This window comes from Apium graveolens, chromosome 10 (assembly GCF_009905375.1).
Source record: "Apium graveolens cultivar Ventura chromosome 10, ASM990537v1, whole genome shotgun sequence".
NCBI lineage: Eukaryota > Viridiplantae > Streptophyta > Magnoliopsida > Apiales > Apiaceae > Apium > Apium graveolens.
The window spans coordinates 217,808,412-217,814,576 of record NC_133656.1 but is presented as its reverse complement, the minus strand read 5'-3'; positions in this window follow the sequence as shown (position 1 = coordinate 217,814,576).

The window sequence follows — 6,165 nt, the reverse complement described above, 5'->3', positions numbered from 1 at the left end:
TTGAATAATCACCAAAAGGATATATGATTTATATACATGGCAATCACTCTCTGGATAATTAGTAATTTTAGAAATACTTTCTGAGCATATATTGAGTTTTATACACATAACTTAGAAAATACTTCAACTTTCAATATTAGTGATTTTAGAAATAAGTATTGATTACTTAGAACAAAAACTCTAAATAATATCACTAATACTAAAAGTACCACAATTATTCGTACATGATACAAATAACTATGCTGCATATTATTTTAATACAATTCAAATTATGAGACTGATAAGGAATGGAATGGTCTACAGTCATAATTTAAATCAATTAAAATAGTATTCAAACTGCTATAATACTTAACTACCACAAATGTACATGACATTATAATCATGACAATCAAGATAGTAGCACTAAGTACGAGGTACTGGATTACTGATAAATTCACAAGTCCTTTAAATATTGAAGATTTAATACTTGTGAACTTATATGAAGAATTCCTTACATATGGGATTTCCAACTAATATGCAATGAATGGTATCCCACACTTACAAACCAGTCTTGAAAGTTAACTTTAACAAGTGATTTAATAAGTGTTTCTGCAAGTGACTCTTTGTCTAAAAGACATGGTCTCGAAAGTAATGATACCTGGTGTGAAGATGCCTTGTCATAGAGTGTTCACAGAGTTGTTGGATTTGAGGTTGTTTCTTATCATAACAAGAAATCGATCTTCTTCCATGAAGTTGACAGCTTCCTGAGATGCTTCTCCTGTCACTTAGGTTGACAGCTTCAGAGATGCTTCTCCTGTCTTTCTTACAACCTACATAATCTATATCTATATAGCCAAACATGTTAAGCATAATATCTTTAGGGTAATCCAAGAGTTGGTAGTCCCTTAAGATATCTAATAATTTTGTTAATAGCTATAAGATTGGATTCTCTAGGATCCACTTTGAACCTTGCACTTTGGCATCTTGAGAACATTACATGTTGTCTATTAGCATTTGAGTAAAAGTCTGAGCTCGTCATACCTCTATAGCTTGTCATTATACCCGATTTGCACTGATCAAGCTTTAATGGTTTCTGTTGGTAAGTAGTCTTGGCATGTTCAGAATCTTCCAAATTTTGCATCTTTAAAAGATCCTTAACTTACTTGTATTGCAATCATTCTTTTGGTTTACTTGTGCTCCTAAAAGAATTTTTCTTTTGGCTTGCTTGAGCTCCTAAAAGAATTATTCTAATGGCTTGCTTGAAGTAATCCCAAAAAGAAGTGTAACCTTTCCAACACGCTCCTCCATACCTACTCTGCAATTACTTAACAAATAATCTTGCACAAGTTTTTGTTAGCAGACCAACATATAACATTATCATTATATCACTGCACATATAAAATAATATCTTTGTGCCTAGTGATACAAAAGTTATTAATATAACGACTCTACTAGTTTATATTTAACTATAACTTCAGTTAGAGTGTCATACCATGTCCTTGACGATTGCTTGAGTAGTATACTAGTTCATACCAACCTGAAGTGAGATTGTGAAAAAGAGATATGCATAGTCCAATAGATCTGCAACTACAAAGTCCATGAACTGTGGTGCATTGAATTCCTTTTTTGACTCACCAACCAGGAGTGCACTTGTTCACATCTGCTAGAGTCCAATTCCAAGTGTAATGTGCATCAGGTTCCTGATATGTCATAATATCCTCAAGCCTCATCACTGGTGCTATCTATTAGATACTACTTCCTGATAATAACCTAGCATCCAGTTTGGCCTTGTCCCTCGTAACAATGCCATTGTCATCCAGTTTGACTTCTGGTTATCCTTGTACCAATTACAATATTGTCATTTGGTTTGGATACCAGCTTCCCTACAATCTGCTTGCTGACTGATTGAGCTCATCTTGCTTTGCAATCACCCAACCAATCTTGATCTATCAGAGCTTCTGTAACTTTCTCAGTTTCTTTGTCAGATAGAAAATTAGAGAATTAATTATTCATACTCAGTAGCCCTGCTAATCATTACTCCACCATCTGGATCACTTAAGAACTAGACTCTGGGAATAATATTGACGTCAAACCCTTTGTCACAGCAGATATGTTCTTTAGTGTCGTCTGATTTTCAATTTGGTGTTGTGTCTGAGTAGTTGATCCTTCTATTTCTCCCCCTAAACTGTTGCTGGGATTTCCTGAAAATCCTTACCCTTGCTGACTGACTTTATTGAAATAATGAGTTATGTTATACACTGCCATTACATTGCTTGGATATGAATCATCAATACCATAAATTTCTCCTTTAACAGCTTGGAGCAGGGAGTTGTTGAATTGTGCACTTAGACTTTCTATCACTTCCTGTTGATCAACCATAAACACCCTGTAGGTTGTAGACTCCACTGAGTAGCCATGAAGAATATCCTTACAAGTCTTAGCTGCAAATGCCAAGGTCATGTAGAACATTCTCTTCAAACACTTTCAGGTTATCCAGTGTTTGCTACTATTGGCCATTAACTCATTAGTGGTCTTCATGTATGAAAGAGATGTGTCCTAAGTCCAATCATGTATAATGATTTAGGAATAACTTTTATGTAATCTGTTTTGATTTCATTGATATTAATAAAAGATTTGTTTTGGTTTTATTGCGGGCTTTATCTATTTAAGTGTTTAAATAAGATATACCATAGTTTAGAGTAAAGCTTTTTATGGATTATGATGAGATCATAATAATGAGACCTAAAAGATGATAACTCTAAACTTAAATATTTCCTGATCGTAGGATTACTAACTGGTAATTAGTAATCCGCAAAGATCGGTACATACTATGCTTGCTTCATTATGAAGGATGTCTGTTCTCATAGACATTTGTGTGGTGACACTATATCTAGTATGTAGGTGCTTATTATGGAATAAGTTCACTGAACATGACTCACACAGCTGAACAACTGATGGAGTTCACTCACGTGTCAGCAGTTGTTCACATAGTGATAGTTGTACAAGTATCCTTAGACTTGAGGTCATCATAGTCATCTTGTGTACACTGAACTATGCTTTGGTTTAGTTCTTAGTCTCCAGGGACAATTATAAGGGCTCTACTGGGTATAGGAATTTGTACACGAAGATAGTGTATGATCAATAAAGGATCTACCCCTTCCAGTGAAGGAAGAGAATGTTCAATGCTGATCCACTTATACTAGTTCAGAAATCTCTGGCCAGAGTGAATGAAATTAGAAAGGAGTTTCTAATTTATATTAATTAGAACTAAGAATAGTGAATGGGAAAGCAAATGATTAAATAAGATAGGCTTGACACAAGTTTCATGCCTTGTATTTAATCGTGACATTGCAGGATAGAAGGAATTGATTGTACGGTAACTACTCACTGAATATGTTCTTGGTATTCTAAGCAGTGAATTCGTATTATCCGGATAGTCGCGATATGCTGAGAAGTATCCCTCACGGTGTAGAATAAATATTATTAATTTATTAATTAATCATATTTAATGAATTAGAGAATTTATATAAATAATGATAAAATAGTTTTATTATTATTTATTTCTACTACCGGCTTAATATTGAACCTACAGGGTCACACCATAAAAGAGAATGATTTAATGGTGGAGGAATTAATTAATAATGGCTGGTAATTATTTATTTGTGAAATAAATAATTAATTAGCAGATTTAATAATTGACTAAATGAGATTTAATTAATTCTTAATATTATTAATTAAGAATTTAATTTTAGAAATTAAATCAAGTGAGAGAATTATTTTTCTAAAGTGTTTAGAAAAGGGATTAATGATTAAAAGGTGTTTTAATTATTAGTTAATTGGTTAATAAGAATAATCAATTAAAGGGTTAATATATTTTATGGAAAATTTTCAGCTGAAAATTTTGCCTATAAATATACTATTATAAACCCTATTTGCCTCAACCCAAATAATTAACCCTAATTCTAAAGTAGAACAAGAGGGAGGCAACTAATTCTCTCAACCTCTTCCTCCTCCATCACATTGTACTCTTGGTGGATACCGGTGGAGTGCTTCACACTTGAGGAGCAGCTGTTAGGGATTTTCGTTCATCGTTCTTGGATCGCTATTAAAGACCTCCATCTTTCCATTAACGCAAAGCTTCTTAAGGTAAACATACTGAACTACAAATTAAATATTATTTTTCGCATGGATCCTGCGGAGGGTTTCGGTTTTTTTTAAGATTTAAATTTACGTTTTCGTTGCGTTTATTTGCTAAAAACCCTTCAATGTATACATCCAGATCAAGGCTTGATCTTACTTGTTGCAAACTGTTTTGACTGCTTCAGCCCTTTGGTATTTATAAAGTCTTGATTAGCTTGATATTTCCCTTGTAGCTTTAATCAAGTTCCAGTTCTTCTTTTGTACCACTCCATTCTGACACGGAGCTCCAAGTGCTGAATATGTCTCAGAATGTTCTTGATGTTACAAATATTGATCAGAACTGCTTCTTGAATTCAGTCCCATTATTTGATCACAAGCTCATTTCTTTTACAGTTGCTTCCAGCTTGATCTTCTAATACTATTAGTCACCATCTGTGATCAACTTTCTTGAGAATGCACGAACAACAACTTTGTTTAATAAGAGTAGTCAACCACCATCACTAAGGTATATCTTTGCTTTGATGTGATGTTGTCTTTGACTCCTCTTTCTGACATGCCTCACATTTATCATCTTCTGAATTTCAGATGAGGCAGTCCTCTCACTAAACCCTTTTTACAAAAGAGTTCCTTGAGTTGATGTTCAAGGGTGAGAGCTTCTAATGCCATAGCTAAACTTTTGTCAAATAAAGCTTTATAGTAGAAACCATTGACTTCACCTTTCTTGAGAGTCTAGCCACGAGCATATCCTTTTCTTACTCTTAACTGGAGCAAGCTTCTCAATCTTCCTGCTTCAGATGAGACATTAATCCTTCATTGAATTGACATTTTGTCCTTTGATGCAGAACTATATGATAAGAGGATTTGTGCTTTGATTCTCCATCAAGGAAGTTGCTTCGACTATTATCAATGACTCTAATAATTAGTTGTTATCAATGATAACAATTGTTGAGTCCATGATGACATCCCTTTTCTGCATAGCTTGTCCCGTGATGAAAACCTTTGTTGTCATCTCCAAAGATTATTGACGAAATAGATTTTGTCAATCACATTTGATTGTGAGGCTATTTCTTTGATGATATGCCTTGAGTATGAATTACCAAGAATACATATGAATTAATTAACCTGTTATGTCCTGCACTTACAAATGGATTAATAGTTCTTGGTACCCAACTTATCAGTTTGGGTCCAGATGGATTAGAGATATTATCATAATCAGAGATAACAACAACTAAAACCTTATCATGCTAATTCTTATCTTTGACTGACCATTTCCCCATTTTTAACACCCTTGACAGAATTGTCTCTAGGCTAAGGAAAAAATGGTTCCAACCTTACATAAGGAGGACTAGCAGTCTTTGCCCTATTGTGATCCTAAACATGCTTTCTATAATTGATGCAAATTCTAAGAGATGCATTTATGGTATTGAAATAAGCAAGCATTGTATTAAGAATACATGACATTCATTCAGAAACATTACACATAAGAATTAAGCAAGACAGACATGATATGGAACAAACAGAATTAACAAGTAAATCTCCAATTCTATCTAGTCCAATCATGTTGATATATCTCACCTAGCTATCTCAATCCAATTATAAACTAACACATCTTAACAAATAATTCAGATTTAAAGAATAAATTACATAGTAATAGGATGCAGGAGATAATCATAAACAAAGGTCTTACATGCTGGAAAAACATATACCTCACTAAAGCAATTAATCATGTTCAACAAATATTCAAACACATATTTAAGATCATCTAAAGTAACATGCACAAGTAAACATCAATCCTAGTTACCATAAAAATAATATAGTGAACTAGTTCAGCATTATCTATGTGTGATGCTATCATGCTTGTGCGAGTGTTAAAGATTTAAACACTATAATCTTATCATGCATTGAATATTGAGAACAAGATATTGCAGTGGTTCAAGAATTTGAAACCTGAGATATGTGAGTTGGACCATCTTCAGAGATTGCTGTGAAAGCAAGATATTCATGATTCTCGTCATCTGATCCATTCCAACTCTTTCCCGTGCACTA